At 36.1% G+C, this 18,641-nt stretch overlaps 1 protein-coding gene and 1 pseudogene across 2 annotated transcripts in view; both read right to left on the reverse strand.

Annotated features, from left to right (window-relative positions):
• The window catches only part of ARHGAP32 (Rho GTPase activating protein 32), a 403,775-nt gene that overhangs the window by 325,618 nt on the left and 59,516 nt on the right, over window positions 1-18,641 (reverse strand). The window contains exon 1 of one of the 2 annotated variants that reach the window (XM_037841947.1): window positions 9,822-10,174. The exons of the other annotated variant lie outside the window; for it this stretch is intronic. The gene's annotated coding sequence lies outside the window, so the exon portion shown is untranslated. Of the gene's footprint in view, window positions 1-9,821; window positions 10,175-18,641 lie in introns of those variants that run through there. 2 annotated transcript variants of the gene reach the window in all.
• LOC119538786 lies at window positions 9,955-10,501 on the reverse strand (annotated as a pseudogene).

Consider the following 18,641-nt stretch of genomic DNA (forward strand, 5'->3'; position numbering starts at 1 on the left):
TTTAACCTTTCCTAATTTATAACACCCTGAGGAGCAATTTTAAAATACCTAGGGAAGTCCCAGTTCCAGTAATGGTGGAGTAGCTTATATATCTCCAAAAGGTTGTGTATCTCCAACAGATAAAAACTATGAAGTGTGGACAAAATTAAAAACAACTTGAAAAGATTGGAGAGTGACTGTAGAAGACTCTGTGATCTGTCACCTTCACCTGTCAGTGCATCTAATGATGGGACATAAAGGTTTGGCCCAGTCATCCAAAAGAGAAATAACTCTGAAGGGCCATCCCATTTCAGAGCTCCCTACAGAGTTGGCTGAGGCCTAGTTTGAGACTGCATTGCAGCCCAACTTCTCCTTCCACCCACTCCTTCGGCCCTTCCCTTCCACAGGTGTTAATACAAGTAATAGCCTAATAAACTTCCTTCACATAACTCTCCTTCACAGAGCCTGCTTCCCAAAGAAAGAAACCTGCAATGCAACTAAAGGCCAGCAAAATTAGCAGAGATTCAAGGTTTAAAAAACAAACGACACTTGTGAGTGAGATCCAGGTAGCTACAGCTTTTCCCCTAAGGGCACACCCCAGTCACATGATGCAGGAGTGCCTGGAACTCAAGCAGAAAGTCACAGTCTTATTTGTTGGAAGTGTCAGATGACCAAATCTGGGGAACTCTGGAGGTGTCAGATGATCCAGAGTGGGTAGAAACTGATGGTGGAAATCCCAGAAAAAAGAGAGCTACAGAAGAGACCTTTACTCTACTTGTAAAATTTGTAAAGTAGTTTGTAAAATTTTTTGTAAAATTAATTTGTAATATTTGTAAAATGAACTCTCCTCAAATCCTTGGCTGACCTCTGAAACCACATGTGCAAGAAAGACTCCATGGAACCTAGTGAAAAGCACAGCTCAGCCCACCTCAGGGAAAATACGGTTTTTCATTTGAGTCAAGCCAAGTTAAAATGCTGAGTGAACACCTCAGGTTTTACACTGTACCCCTAGAAAGACCACCCCTTAGGAGTAAAGACTATGTTCCAGGATTAAAGGAGTTCCCTCCCAGTTCATTATAAGCCCAAGTCTACACATGTTCTATGTGATCAGCCAGTAATTTAACTGCCACTAGAAGCAATATTAAGACACTGAAAACAGAAGCCAGGATCTCTACCTTTTATCATCCACGATAACTGGTACACAGAAACAAATTAGTAAGCCATAGTAAGGGAAAAAGCTGAAAACAGAAAAAAACCCATCCAATAACCCAGATACTGGATTTGGCAGGTAGTTTAAATATACATAGACAAAACACTTTAATTAAAATGCAGATGTTGTCAGACTGTATCAAAAAGCAAGATCCAACTATATGCTATTGACAAGGAATGCAGTGTAAATATAAAGGCAGAGACAGGTTGAGAATAAAAGGATGGTAAATAATAAACAGTCAACACAGTAAACCAAAGAAAAGTTGGCTTGTCTATATTAATATCAAACAAAGGAGACACGCTTAAAGAAAAAATCATATTAACAGAGGTAAAACGGTACATTTGCAAATAATAAAAACAAAAGTCAATTTGACAGGAAAATAATTTTAAATGTATAGGCTCCTAGGCTCTAAATAACATATTAACTTCAAAATATATGAAGTAAGTATTGCTCGAGGGGGAGCCATTCGTTATCACATTTCACACCTTTCTCCCTCTACAGAAAATCCTGGATCAAATATATATATATATATATATATGATAAGAGGAGTTGAATAATATTAAATTAACTTATTTTAATTGACATTAACCGAACACTACATCCAACTGCAGAATACATATTCTTTTCAAATACATGTGGAATGTTCACCAAGATAAAGCATATGCTGTGCTACAAATAAAGCAAGTGTCAATTTCAAAAGATTGAAATTTTATAGAGTAAAATTTCTGGTAACAGAATTAAATTATAAATCAATTACAAGATGTCTAAAAAAAGACCCAAATGCTTAGAAATTAAACAACATACAAGTAATCAATGAATCAAAGAAGAAATTAAAAGGAAAATTAGAAAATATTTCATAATAAATGATAATGAAATACACTATCACAATTTATAGGATGCAGTTAAAGAAGTACTTAAGGGAAATTAATAGCTTTAAATGTTAAATTAGAAAAGAAAATAAATGGCTTGAAATCAATTATCTAAGTTTCTACACAAAACCAGGAAAAAAATAAGAGCAAAGTGAATTCCAAATAAGCAAAAGGAAATAAATAATAAAGACATACAAAGTTAAATAAAATAGAAAACAGAAAATCAGTTAATTAAAAATCCAAAAAAGTAATATAATTGAAAACCACCTTATTTCAATTAATGTTAGCTGGACTGTTACTGTGAATGACGCCCATTAAAGTGGTGAGTGCAATGGGTCTAAAAGCCAGGCCTTCCCAGGGCTGCCTACCACCATCATAAAGTCCGGAAGAAGAACTTCAAAAGAGGCCCTTTTCAAAAAAGATATCAAAATGGCCAATGCACAAATAAAAAGCTACTCAATTCTCATTAGTCGTTAAGGAAATTACAATTAAAACAACGACATACACTGCACCCCCACCAGAACAGTTAAAATTGAAGAACTGACAATACAAATGTTGGTGAAGATGTAAGGCAGCAATCATCAAAGTACACTTGCGTATCTCTGAGATCCTGATGGTGCAAAAAGCAAAAGGTGGGTAAAAACACTGGCACCTTAACATGAATAAAGGCGATGGTATTAAACTGTAATGTAGTGCTCATTGTATTCCTCACCAACATTCACTAAGTTTCAAAAAGCAAAATCTAGTTTCATTGAAGAATATCCTTAGTGAAGCACTGAAAATTATTCTTTTATTCAACCTTGACCCCTGAATACATATCTCTCTTTAATATTCTATATGATGAGACAGGAAGTAGGAATAGTGCATTTCATACCTCAATACAAAACACAATTTTCTCAAGAAAAACCACTTGAGTGACTGAGATACAAGATATACTAGCTCCATTTTCATGGTACACCATTTTTATCTGAAAGAATGACAGACAAATTATGGTTACTCAAGCTACAATATTTGGCAGGTGTTTCTTCTAAAAAGAATGAAATGAACCTGTACTTCAAAGAAAACAAATATCAATATTTGCTGCCAATGATAAAATTTGAACTTTAAAGTGAAAGTTAAATTTTTAAAAAATTGTATTTGACACCAAGAGCTTGACAGCTTTTTTGATGAGATTATAGCGATGATATTAATGAATGGACTTTTTGATGCTGTATCATGAAACGGGTCAACATCTGGAAGAGCTATATAACTCAACAAACAATATTTTCTAAATGACCAATTCATGATGTTACAAAATGAGGCTTGGGTACAAGATCCACTAAAAATGTAAGCCATTGGATTTTAATGTAATAGTATGAAAAGTTCACTAACATAGTATATCATAAGGAGTAAGGGTCTTTATATAGTCAGGTGTGGCAACGACGAATGACACCAGACATGTGTGCAAGAAAAGTTTATTAGTACTTACAGGTCCTAGAACAGAGAGGAGTGGCATGCATTCACAAGGTCCTATGGGGAAACATGTCAGGAGCAGAGGCTGGGAGCAAAGGTTACAGTGGACCTGAGGACTGGGCCTTTATAGTGTTATAGAGGTGGAACAGAAGCAGTTGGTGAAGCAAGGCTAGGGAATAGGGAGTTTGTATTTGACTTATATGGGGGCACAAACCCAGAAGAACATGAGAAGAAGAGGGAGGGGCTGTTTACCTTGTAAAAGCAGGTATCACGGTGGTCTCTGAAGGACCTAATGATAGGGTCGAAGATGCTGAGGCATCATGATAATGCAAAGCCCTTTATATTACTATGTACCTCGTAGATGCAGATGCAGCATGAAGGTGTGAAAAGCCCCTATATTATTTTAACTGTGATTTCAGATGTCACATTGCAACTAATTTTAAGGAGCTACCACTTGTCAAATTTTTGTACAGCAGCAAAGAATATCCAAAATTATCAGAAAAGACTATTAAAATACTCTTTTCCAACTGCATAACTGTATAAGCCACATTTTAATATACTTCAAGTAAAACAACATGTTTTAACAGATTGAACACAGAAGCAGATATGAGAATCCAGCTGTCTTCTATTAAGCCATTCATTAAAGAGTTTTGCATAAATGTGAAACAATGCTATTCACTAAATTTTTTGTTTGGAAAAACACAGTTTTTGTTATAAAAATGTTATTTATTATGCCACCCATGAAAACATGTCCCTCAGGTTGCCAAAGGAAAGGTACAGAACAGTGTCATTCACTACAGCCCCTGTGCTGTACTCTGAAACCCATAACCACATTTGTGCCAAGACCTCACTTCCTATACTAGTTTCCTACTGCTATGTAAAGAAATTATCACAAACTTTAGCAGCTTAAAAAAATACACATTTATTATCTCACAGTTCGACAAGTCAGAGTCCTGGGTGGGTTAGACAGGGTTCTCTGTGCAGAGTCTCACCAGGGCAAAACCAAGGTGTCAGTCAGGCTTGGCTCCAGTGAAGAATTCGCTTCCAAGCTTGTCTAGGTTCCTAGACAGTCACAGGACTGAGGTGCCCATTCCCTGATGGCTGTCAGCTGGGGCAGCTCTCAGATTGCTTCTAGAGGCCGCTTGCATTCCTCCGTCACATTTCCCACTCTCACCTTCAAGCCAGCAATGGTGTTTCAGATCTCTCTGACTTCCCCTTCTGCTACTAACCTGAGAAGTTTCCTGCTTTTAAGGGACCTTTTTACTGTATTAGGCCCACCCTGAAAATATCCAAATCTTAGGGTCATTAACTTGGAACTTTAATTACATCTGCAAAACCCATCAGAGCAGTAGCTAGATTAGAGTTTGAATGAATAACAAGGGGAATCATGGAGGGCCCCTACTCCACTTCTCGCAGGCTGCTCCTGGACAACAACAGAGTGCCACAGGGCTCTATGGGCAAGCCTGTTCCTGGGAACCACAGGAATCCTCTAGTTTCTCAGTTTTAATTTCTAAGATGTTAATATTTATAGATATAACCCATCTAAACAAAAGTTCTTTGAGGTTCTCAGTAACTTTTTAAGAGTGTAAAGGAGCCCTACCCACCCCCCACACACACAAAAAAATTTGAGATCCACTCATACAGTCTGGCAGTCCTCAAAAAGTTAAATGCAGAATTACCATATGACCCAACAATTCCACTCCTAGTTATATACCCAAAGGATCTGAAAACAGGAACTCAAACAGACACTTATACGCCCACGTTCATAACAGCATTATTCACAATAGCCAAAAAGCGAAAATAGCACAAGCGCCCTTCAACAGATGAATGGCATAAACAAAAAGTGGTATATACATACAATAGATTATTTATTCAGCCATAAAAAAGAATGAAGATACATGCTACAGCATGGATAAAACTTGAAAATGTATATTAAGTATCTAGAATAAACAAATTCATAGAGACAGAAAGTAGATTACAGGTTACATGCCTTTGGGGAGAGGGGAGAATGGGGAATTACTGCTTAATGGGTATAGGGTTTCTGTTTGGAGTGCCGAAAAAGTTTTGGTAATGGTTGGAGGTAATGTGAACAGTACATTGTGAATGTAATTAAAGCCACTGAAATGTACACATAAAAATGGTTAAAACGGCAAATTTTGTTTTTTATGTATATATATATATAAATAACTACAATACAAAACAGCCAACTGTATCTACATTTTTTTAATATATATATCTTTAGTAAATATGGTAAAATGTGAAAATATATTACATGTAGATGATAGGCACATGAGTGCTGTGATATATTCTCCATACTTCTCTGTGTATTTTGAAACCTTTTATAAGGTGGGGAAAAAAAGAAATATAATTGAAATATCTACAGAAAGAATGGCAAAAAAAAATCACTTCTAGTAAATTCTTCCCCAAGAGCTTCTTATTAGTTGTTCAAAAAAGAAAGATGTTTACTTTTTTTAAAAACTGCTACCTAAATAATACCGGCAACTTTCAAACAAAACCACCTCTCCAGGTTAGAGAGGGAGAATTACTCAACATACGAACTATTTCTTTAAAGAGGGGGGTCTCTATTAGAATAACTATGTTCTAAGAGTAAAAGACAATCCCCTACGTTTGACTCCTCACTTCACCATCTCCTTAGTTTCCCAGGTTTTTAGCTACAACTTCACAAGTTCTGATCACTGTGGTGGGTTGAATGGTGGCCTCCAAAATGATCTGCCCAAGTCCTGATATCTGGCCCTTATTTGGAAGGAAGGCCATGGCAGATGTAGGTTAAGGATCTTGAGATGAGATCATCCTGATTACTCAGGTGGGCCCTAAACCCAATGACAAACAAATGTCTCTTAAAGAGACAGAGAAGCAGAAGCCATGGACCTAGAGTAGGCGACCATTTTGAAGGCAGAGGCAATATTCACAGGTATGCAGCTGTGAGCCAAAGAACGCCTAAAGCCACCAGGGGCTAGAGAAGCATGAAAGGATTCTCCCCTACAGCTTTGGAGACAACTTGGTCCTACCAACAGCTTGATTTCAGACTTCTAACCTCTGTAGTTTTAAGCCACCAAGTTCGTGGTCATTTGTTACCACAATCACACCTTCCCCAACACTCCCGCAGTTGATGGACTACTGAACCCAGCACTGCCAAGGTCTTTCTTTACCTTCTCTGGAACTTCAGCCCACATTTTCTGTGCTCCTCCACATACTGTTAACTGAGTCCATGTTCCTAGATGCTACAAGTGTAAATAATGTATAATCTATTATGAAACTTCCATCCTCTGTAGCAAAACTGGATATCTGTTTAAGGTGAATTCAGAGCCTGGTAAAGGTACAGGGTACAATGGACACAATTGTAGGTGTGTAGGTAAGAAGACAGGACTATCGAGCTTGGTCTTCAAATAAAAGATGACCAAATTTTTTTCCCTGGGTATTAGTAGTATAAAAGAGACAGAAATTCCAGGTAAGTGATATTATCAGAGAAGAGTCTCTGGTGACAAGAAATTTTAGACTTTTGAGACTGAGTACAACATGATATGATTTATAAAACTAACCTAGCAAAAATGTGAAAGTTAGAGTAAAAGGTGCTTTTAACTCCAACACAATTTACCAAAAACATTTATCTATCATAATTATAAAGCAGCAAAAGTAAATTATGCAGAAATTCAGATACTGAAGTTTCAACTACTTTCCTCAACCCACATCCCCAAGTCCTCAGGCTGTTCTGACTCAACTTACCAACCACAGTTTCAGGATCTGATGATGGCTTGGGCCCTGGTCCAAGCTTCTGTACATCCATCCCTTTAACAGAAAGTGTAGTAGCAAGAATGCAAAACAAAGAACAAGAAATGGCTAGGGGAACAAGGACATATATCCCCAGACACGGGCCGAAAAAGGACTGCAAGATGAAAGATGGTGGAAGAACCAGAGATTATGGCCACAGAACAAGGAGCGGTGGTAGAAAGAATACAAGACTGGAGCTAGACCCAGGAACCAGCTTTCACATTTGCTACCACATTCCAGAAAACAGTTAATGAGATGAGTGCCAATTAGCACTACTAAAATCATTACAAGTCTGCACAAATTATTTAAATCAGTGACAAAGTTTCTAAATTAACATCATACTGCTTTTTTTTATTTTTTACAATTAAAGAGCATGTTTTAAAAATGAAAAGTTCATCTCTCCCTCAAAATCCAAAATTAATTTGTTGGCAAATCCTGTCAGTTCTACTAATAAAACATACCCTGAATCTCACTGCCTCTCTCCTCTCAACTGCTACACTTGAGTCCGAGCCACCATCATTCTTCATCTAGACCACTGGGAACAGCTTCTAACTCATCTCCCTGTTTCCATTCCTGCCCCCTGGTATTCACTATCAACATGGGAGTGAGAGCGCAATATTCAAAACCTAAGTGAGAACCTATCAGTCACCTATTTAAACTTCTAATGGCTTCCCACTGCACTTCCTCGCTCCAGCCTCTGCCCACCTCACCTTCTCCTGGTTCGCTGCAAGCCAACCACAGTGCTCGCGTGCTTTCTGCTACTGGCTGAAACTCTCCTACCTCAGGGCCGCTGTACTCACACACTCCCTTGACCTGAAATCCCAGATATTTACACAACTGCCTCTTCTTCCAGGTGTCAGCTCAAATGTCCCTCCCTGACTGAGGCCTCCGAGGTTGCACTAACTAAAATAAGCCCTCCCTCTTTGCCTTTAGCAATCAGACACTGGCTGAAGACCACCCTTTCTCACCCAGCTCCCAACACTCCTATCTACTCTTTCGTAACACTGCAATATTTCTGAAATTGTTTTCACGTACTTATTTATTTTTTACTAGAATATACTCTCCATGAGAACGGGAAGCTTATCTGTATACCCAACAAACAGAATTGGGAACTTATTTGTTGTGGTACAAGCACTTTGTTAAACAGTCTGACAATTTCTTGAAGCAGAACATTCACATATGCTACAACCCAGCAATTCATCTCCTAGGTATATACCTAAGAAAAACTCCTGCATGTGTACAGAAAAAAACAAGAGTAGGAATAGTCTTAGAAGCACTGCTCACAATAACAAAATCCAGGAAATAACCCAAATGCCCATAAACCCAATTGGTGAATAAACAAACTCTGGTTATAGTCATATAATGAAATATATCTTATAAGATGAATAAATTTTAGTGACAGATAACAATATGGACGAAATTTAACAATATAATATTAAATAGAAGAAGTTCCAAAGATTACATCAGACATCAAAATCTTTCTATAAAATTTAAAACAACTCATTTTTTGATATAAATCATTTTTAGGATTATATAAATGTAATAAAAATACATGCAGAGGAAAGCAAGAGAACAATGAACAGTTAACTACTGCCTGAATTCTTTACAACTAGTTTTTTTTTTTTTTTTAAGAAGACAAAAATGACATAAAGAGAATAAGATAAAAAAAGATCTGATGAGTTCAGAGTTTCAGGCTTGCCCATGTTCCCAGAGCAAGGAAGCAGTTCAGCTGAAATGCTAACCCAGATCTCTGGCTCTATGATGTGAAGTTCTCCCAGGAGATGCCTGAAAGCTGCCCCCATGACTCAAGTTTCTTAAGCCCTTTCTGTAGAATGGTATTGCTTATGTGCATGCCCGTAAGACAGAAGAATAGAATACCAATTTTAAACAGGAAAAAGTCCTTACACAAACTCTACCTCAAACCACCAAAAACTAGCTAAAGGCTACCCTTCACTCACCTCCCAACATTCATCTATTTTTTGCATAACTAGGCAATATTTCTGACAGAAAAGTATGAAACAAATGATTTTCAACACTAAAATATTTTATGGAGTCAATACTATATTAAAATAACCCAAAAATCTAACAAAAGGCACTAGTTAAATAAAATTGGATCTAGTCATTCAAAGAAACACCAAGCACTTCTAAAAAATAATGAGGAAGGGGACACTTCCTGTACTGATTTAGAATTATGCTTTATGTAAACAAAATTTATTTTTAAGCTAGAGAATTGTTGATTTCTGCTTAAAAGGAAAGGAGACAAAAATAAATACAGATTCACACATAAACTTGCAAATGCTTAAATTATCTCTAGACAAATATGCAAGGAATGAATATTACAAGCCCTTCAATTTCTTTTGAATTTTGAACCATCTGAATGTATTATCTATTAAAAAAATAAATTTAAAATTTTAAAAGAACAAAAGAAGACTAGAATAAAAATAAAAATGTCATCTGAAGACCACTGATGATTTTCAATGTAATTTTTCAAAGAGAAACTACTATAAGGGAGCTACTTTTACCTTGGGTTTGTGCAGTCACAATATGGATGACCAAACTGCTGTGAGCAGAGAAAGAATGTACTCTTCAGTGATTTTTTTTTAATTCAAAATGTGTTTGTTAGGATGTTATCCCACGAATCTTGCCTCAGAGTCTTTAGTGCTGCTTCTATCTGAAGCACCATCCTTCTGCAAGCCTTGGTCTTCTCCTGGGGGCTGGCAGAGGACAGTAGAGGAGCCAACACACAAAGCCACCATCTGTGCACGGCTAGACAGTGGTGATTTTATAGTATCCTGGGCATTTCACAGTTATGAATTAGGATGTGGAGCTCCTCATCAGGTCTTGTGTTTCCTCTTCTCCTTTTCTGGAGAGGGATGAAGGAGGACCTTTGTGAAACGCATGTTCTCATGGGGAGGTCATCACCACCAGAGGGGCCTATTCCATAATTCTGACACACATTATTTGAAACGTTTTAAGAATTTTAAATTAGGTTTCATCAAGTGAGTTAATTGTTTTCATGTTTCCAATGTCATATAAATAATTTCTTACCTGTATATAAATTAGGTTGATATATTTCTCTTTTTATTATGCTTTCTTTCCAGCTTAGGAAATAGGTATATCTGTAATTGCCAAAACTGTACAAACAACAGGTCTCATTAATTACATGTTCATGTCTTTTTTATAATTTTTAAATGCAATTTTATTGAGATATATTCACATACCATATAATCCATCCAAAGTATACGAGCAATGGCTCACAGCGTCATCATATAGTTGTGTATTCATCACCACAATTTTAGAACATTTTCGTTACTCCAAAATAAAGAAAATAATAAAAATAAAAAAAGAACCAAAACATCCCATACACTTCCCCCCTCCTATTATTCACACCTATTTTTTGTCTTTATTTTATTACTCATCTCCCCATACACTGGATCCAGGGAGTGTCAGTCACACGGTTTTCACAATCACACAGTCACATGATAAAAGCTATATAGTCAATCATCAAGAATCAAGGCTACTGCATTACAGATCAACAGTTTCAGGTACCTCCTTCTACATGCTTACCTTTTGAATCACTAGTAAGACAGCTCATATTTTTAACTGGAAAAATAAATTGGCCTTATTTGCTTCTTGATAGAATTGTGGAGATTTTTCCTCACGGTTAAATAATGGGGTTTTTATTTCTAAAATTACCTGTAATTTGCCTTTGTACACCCAGCCACATACTACAAAAGCACTGTGCCAAAAGTGAATTGCTTTTTAATTTTTAGTGTATTAGAATAGCTAGAAGGAAATGCCTGAAACTGCTGAACTGCAACCCAGTAGCCCTGATTCTTGAAGACAACTGTACAACTATATAGCTCATATGGTTTGATCATGTGATTGTGAAAACCCTGTGGCTCACACTCCCCTTCTCCAGTGTATGGACAGATAAGTAGACAAATGGGGACTAAAAGTAAATGAACAATGGGGGAAGGGGTTGTTTGGGTGCTCTTTTTTACTTTTATTTTTATTACTTTTCTTGGAGTAATGAAAATGTTTAAAAACTGATTGTGGGGATGAATGCACAACTACATGATGATACTGTGAACAACTGATTGTACACTTTGGATGACTGTATGGTATGTGACTTTATCTCAACAAAATTGCAAAGGAAAAAAATGAATTTCTGGTTGTGCCAACTAGTGGAAGATATTTAAAACATGATAATATAAGCATACAACACATTAAAAGACTGACTAGAGCTACTTTTAATTACCTTACTTTTTAAATCTGATTAGCAGTTCTCTGAGCCTTTCTTCACTGAGTATTCCAACCCTGTTCATTTCTTAAATCGAACACTCCTAATGTCACACTTGTACTACTTTTTTACTTTACTCTGACTCTTTTTCACAACAGATTTTTGGAAGCACCGTAGAGACAAGGGAATAGCCATCTGCTTTCTAAACCAAAAGCATGTCTCTTTTCAACTCAAAACCCATCAGCTACTTGCCTACTGTGATGAAATTCTAATTCCTTAGCTTAGTAGAAATACAACTCTAAAATATCCCCTCCCTGAATGCCTTCCTAGTCTCATTTTCTACCGTTCCACAAAACCACACTATCCTTGAGTTATTCCAAACAATTCTGTGGTCCCCCCTGCACACACAATACTCTTTCATAACTCTACCCACAGGCTTTTCTCCTCCTCCAATGTTCATGTGCAAGAGTTCTTAAAGACTATCTCCTCTGTGATGACTTCCCTAATAAATGCCCTTACAGTATTTAAAGAATATTTACCTCAGATTTTACATGCCTGTCTCCTACTAAGACCATAAGCTATCTGCAGTCAGGAGACTAGAAAGTTGGCTATATGACAAGCATTTCTCCCCACAGGGAGACTGTGAGTTATATGAAAGAAGATGCCACTCTTTGCATCCCCTATGAGGGCATCTAGTACAAAGCAGATATGAAGTAAATATTAACAGAATTAAACTAAATTGAATTATAGGTTCCTAGTGGTGTACTAAGTAAAAGGTATCACTTCGCAATGAAAAATTTAACACTTTTGACAAACACCCTACATTAGTGTATAACACTGTTCTTAAACAGACAAAACTTAAACAGGAAATAAAATATCTAGGAATACTTAACAAGGATGTGAAATAATTATACTCTGAAAATTAAAAAGCAGAGTTGAAAGAAATTAAACAAAACCTAAAGAAATGGCAAGACATCCTGTGCTCATAGATTGGAAGATTCAATATTGTTAAAATGTCAATACTACCCAAAGCGATCTATGGATTGAATGTAATCATATGAAAATTCCAGCAGCCTTATTTGCAGAAATGGAAAAACTGATCCTCACATTCATACGGAATTGTAAGAGGCCCCAAAGGGTCAAATCAATCCTGAAAAAGAAGAACATTTGAGGACTCACACTTTCCAACTTCAGAGCTTACTACCAAGCCACAGCAATCAAAACAGTGCATAACTGGCATAAAGACAGATACATAAACTGATGTAATAGAATTGAGAGCCCAGAAATGAAACCACACATCTATGGCCAACTGATTTTTGACAAGGGTGCCAAGTTCATGCAATATGGAAAGAATAGACTCTTCAACAACTGGTGCTGAGAAAACTGGAATTCCACACGCAAAAGAAAGAAGTTGGACCCTTTCCCCACACCATGTACAAAAATTAACTGGAAATGGATCAAGGACTAAAACATATGTGCCAAAACCATAAAGCCCTTAGAAGAAAACATAAGAAAAAACCTTCCTGACCTTGGATTTGGCAGTGACTTCATTGGTATGATACCAAAAGCACAAGCAAGAAAAGAAAAAAGTAGGTAAAATGGACTTCATCAAAATTAAAAACTTTTGTACATGAAAGGACATTATAAAAAAACTGAAAAGACAACCTATACAGTAGAAAACAGTTGCAAATCACATCTCTTACAGTTTTACTATCCAGCATATATAAAGAATTCCTACAACTCAATAACAAACAGACAATCCAATTAAAAAGCAGGCAAAGGACTTGTATAGACATTTCTCCAAAGAAGATACACAAATATCCAATAATAACACATGAAAAGAGGCTCAATATCATTAGCCATTAGGGAAATGCAAATCAAAACTACAATGAAACACCACTTCATACCCATTATGATGGATATTATTAAAAAAAAAAAAAGTCTTGACAAAGATGCAGAGAAATTAGAATAATTGTACATTGTTGGTACAGGTGCTGTTGAAAACAGTTTGGTGATTCCTCAGAAAGTTGAACAGAGAATTACCATATGACCTGGCAATTCCACTGTTATGTGTATACTCAAAAGAAAGTGAAAGCAGAGATTCAAACAGATACTTGAACATCAGTGTTCACAGAAGCATTATTCATGATAGTCAAAAGGTAATATCTACATAAAATTGAGTATTACTCAGCTACAAAAAAGGATCAAATTCTGATACATTCTACAACATGGATGAAACTTGGAAGACACTGTGTTGAGTGAAATAAGCCAGACAACAAAAGGACAAATACTGTATGATTCCACTTACATGAAATAACTTAGACTACACAAATTCAAAGAGATGGAAAACAGATTACAGGTTATCAGGGTGGGATGGGGAGAAAAGCCAAGTTACTGCTTAATGGACACAGAATTTCTGTTTTTGGTGCTGTTTGGTACCTAAATGTTTTGGTAATGGATGACAGTGATAGTAACACAAGATAATTAATACCACTGAATTGTACACTTCAAAGTTGTTAAAACAGGAATTCTGGAGTTGAATATATGTTACCACAATAAGGAGTTAAACAAAAATTTTAACAATAATTAAATCTAAAACTGACCATCTTCACACTACTTCTCAAAATGGGAGGTACTATAGCAGTGTGCCAAGAAATGCAAAATATAAACATGATGAAATGGACAAATTCCCAGAAACACACAAACTACTAACCTGGCTCAAGAAGAAATAGAAGCTCTCAACAGACCATTAACAAGTAAAGAGATGGAATGGAAATAGTAATCAAAAACCTTGTAAAAAAGAAAAACCCACAACCAGATGGAATCACTGTTACATTTCATGAAAAATTTAAAGATTTAACACAAACTCTTCTCAAACTCTTCCAAAAATAAATCAAAATGGAGGGAAGAACCCCTAATTCATTCTATGAGGCCAGTACCACCCTAATACCAAACCAGAGAAAGGTATCAAAAGAAAAGAAAATTACAGGTCAATATTCTTTATGAACATAGTTGCAAAAACCCTCAACAAAATACTAGCAAACCAAATCCAGCTGCACACTAAAAGTTTTATATACCATGATCAAGTAGGATTTATCCCAGGAATGCAAAAGTTGTTCAACATAAGAAAATCAAGCAACATAATACACTCCATTAACAGTATGAAGGAAAAAAAACACATGGTCATCTCAGCTGATGCAGAGAAAGCATTTGACAAAATCCAGCACCCTTCTTGATAAAAACACTAAAAAAAAATAGGTAGAAAAGGGAACCTCTTCAACATGATAAACAGCATGTGTGAAAAATCCACAGCTAAAATCACACTCAACAGTGGAAGACTGAAAACTTCCCCCTAAAATCAGTAACAAGACAAGGATGCTAGCTATTCAACATTGTACTGGAAGTGCCAGGTAGAACAGTTCTGCAAGAAAAAAAAATAAAAGGCATTCAAATTATAAAGGAAGTAATAAAACTATCCCTATTCACAGACATAGTCTTATATACAGAAAATCCCAAGAAAGCTGCAAGAATAAATAAATGAGCTCAGCAAACTGGCAGGGTACAGGATCAAGACACAAAAATCAGTGGTGCCTCTATGTATGCACCAGCAAAGAACAACCTGAAAAGGAAATCAAAAAAATAATTCCATTTACAACAGCATCTAAATGAATCAAATACCCAGGAATAATTTAACCAAAGATGTAAAGGACTTATATATGGAAAACTACAAAAGACTGCTGAAAGAAATTAAAGACAACCTAAATAAACGGAAATGTATGCCATGCTCATGGACAGGAAACTTAATACTACTAAGATGTCAACACTACCCAAAGCGATGTATGGACTGAATGCAATCCCAATAAAAATTCCAACAGCCTTCCTCACAGAAATGGAAAAGCTAATCATCAAATTCATATGGAAGGGCAAGGGACCCCCAATAGCCAAAAACATCTTGAAAAAGAACAAAGTTGGAGGGCTCATACTTCCCGATTTTAAAACCTATTACAAAGCTACAGTAATTAAAACAGTCTGGTACTGGCACAAGGACAGACATATGAACAAATGGAATGGATTTGAGAGTCCAGAAATAAATCCACACATCTACAGCCAACTGATTTTCAACAAGGATGCCAAGTTCATTCCATGGGGAAAGAATAGTCTCTGCAACACCTGGTACTGGAAAACTGGGTGATTACATGTAAAAGAATGAATGTACAGTGACCCTTACCATACACCGTAAACAAAAATTAACTCAAAAGGAATCAAAAATGTAAATATTAGAACTAAAACTATAAAAATCTTGGAAGAAAACACAGGGAAAGTATCTTCAAGGCCTTGTATTTAGGCAATAGTTTCTTAGACTTTACACCAAAAGCACGACCATCAAAATTAAAAATAGATACAGTGGACTTTGTCAAAATTATTAACTTTTGTGCAAAGGACATTATCAAGAAATTGAATAGACAACCAACAGAATGGGATAAAATTCTTAAAAACCACATACCTGATGAGACTTTAATATCTAGACTATATCAAGAACTCCTACAACTTAACAACAAAATGACCAACAACCCAATGTTAAAATGGACTATGGACTGGAATAGACACTTCTCCGAAGATAAACAACTGTTCAATAAGTATATGAAAAGATGCTTAACATCATTAGCCATTAGGGAAATGCAAATCAAAAGCACAAGATACCATTCACACCCACTAGAATGGCTACTATTTTAAAAATAGAAAATTACACGTCAGAAAATAGGTATACTCATTCTTTGCTGGTGGGAATGTAAAACTGTGAAGTCACTGTGGAAATCAGTTTCGCAGTTCTTCCAAAAATTAAACAGAGAATAACCACAAAACCCAGCAATCCCACTTCTAGGTATATACCCAAAACAATCAAAAGCAGGGAAATGGACAGATATTTGTACACCAAAGTTCATAGCAGCATTATTCACAATAGCCAAAAGGCAGAAGTAATCCAAGTGACCATAAATAAAATGTAGTATATATATATATACAATGAAATATTATTCAGCCTTAAAAGAAAATGAAGTTCTGATATGTGCAACAAGGATGAACCTGGAAGACATCACGTGGAGTGAAATAAGCCAGACACAAAGGGACAGATATTTTTTAGTCCACTTATATGAAATAACTAGAAATTGCAAATTTATAGTCAGAAACTACAGTACAGGTTACAGGAAGAGAGGGGTGTGGGAATGAGGAGTTAATATATAATGGGTACAGGGTTTCTGTATGGGGTGCTGGCAAAGTTGTAGTAATGGATGGTGCTGAGTGTAGCACAACATTGGGAACGCAATTAATGCCACTGAATTGTATGCTTGGAAGTGGTTAAGATGGGAAATCACTGGAACTGATAAAAAATGGAACATGGATCTGTATTCTTTATATCAATGTTAAATTTCTTAACTTGATAGCTATACTTAAGGTAGTTACATAAACAAGTGTCCTTTTTCTTAGGAAATATAAAGGGAAGTATCAAAGGGCCATGTTGTATGCAACCTACTCTCAAATGTCAGAAAATAGATAAGTAGACAAAAGATAGGCATGCTGATAGGCAGATGATGGATGGACAGATGGATGAATACGAGGGTAGAAGGGACAAATGTGGCAAAACACATATAATTGGTAAATGTGAGTATCTGGGTAGGGGATATGATGGAGTTCTACGTATCGTTTTTCTATAATTTTTGCAATTTTCTTGTAAATTTGAAGTTATTTCAAAATAAAAGTTTATTTAAAAAAAAGAAGAACACAGAACATCTCCCTGGGGGGTCAATTTTAAACACTGTTATACAAAACCTGAATATATTATAGTTTTTGCAATACTAAAATCTTATGAATTTTTAAGATAAAGATGAAATTTCAAAGAAATGTTGAGCTATTTTAGGACGGGGGTTGGGGTGGGGGAAAGAGGGGATGTTATCTCCCATCCCACATAGGTGTACCTCAGTAGAAGGTCTGTCAAGTGCTAACCTACCTTCAGTTGCATTTTCCAAGTTAAGTAAAAATGTAAACAGATAAGAAAATAGAATGCTACTTACAAGGTCACTATTCTAAATGTCTTAAAAACAGCATGAGTGACCAACCATATTCATATTTGTAAAACAAACAATAAAATAATTATAAACAATTTTCAGACAGACAATGCACACAGATAAAGCACACATTCTGCAGCTTGACTGCAGTTTCAACGCTTATTTCTTTAGGTCACGTTTTATCAAATGACTTCCTCTAAGCAAACACTGGTGGCTTCCTGCCAGATTGCTTTCCCTGCTACAATATTCCAGCTCTTTATATTTTTGTACTATACTAACTCTCAAACGGTATTTCTGTGGCAGTGGTCTCCTTCAGTACACCCCTGTGTGCAATACCTGAAAGAGAGAACTATCAGAGGGAGTCAGTATTTGCATTTACATTTGCACAAATCTTAATGACAATTTGCAAAATTTGTAAAATTATTCTCAGGCAACTTTCAAGTTAGCTATCCCTTAAGCTATTGACTGAATTTCCATTACATTTTCTTGTCCACTGACTCTCCTTAACCATATTCCTTTACATCCCCCTACACAGCTAGAGGAGAGGTAGGATATAAAGAAAGACTCAAAGCAAGTTTCTAAAGTAGAGCATTTTCTGTAGGTAATGATCAGAATAGTACCATTAAGTACTATCTCAAGTAAGGTGTAAAGAACTGGAAATTTTTTTATCAGTCATTATTGCAGCATTGTTTCCATAAGCCCACTATGTATAAATCTTACTGTCCCTTTAATTCATATTCAGAGGCCTCAGGAGAAATAATATTTTTATTGTTGCCTCTTGATCCATAAAATCTGTATTTCACAGAATGAAGCTAGTTATCTCACCTGAGAGATGCAAGGTTATAAAAAGCTTCTAAAGGGTATAACTTTTCATTTCCTAGGCTGCTCAAAACAAAATATCATGAAATCATCTGGATTAAAGAATTTATTCACTTAAGAGTTCTAAGGCCAAGAAAATGTCCAAATCAAGGCATCATCAAGGCAATGCTTTCTTTCCAACAGGCTGCCAGCAATCCTTGGCTCCTCTGCCATGTGGC

Source organism: Choloepus didactylus, chromosome 6 (assembly GCF_015220235.1).
Source record: "Choloepus didactylus isolate mChoDid1 chromosome 6, mChoDid1.pri, whole genome shotgun sequence".
Taxonomy (NCBI): domain Eukaryota; kingdom Metazoa; phylum Chordata; class Mammalia; order Pilosa; family Megalonychidae; genus Choloepus; species Choloepus didactylus.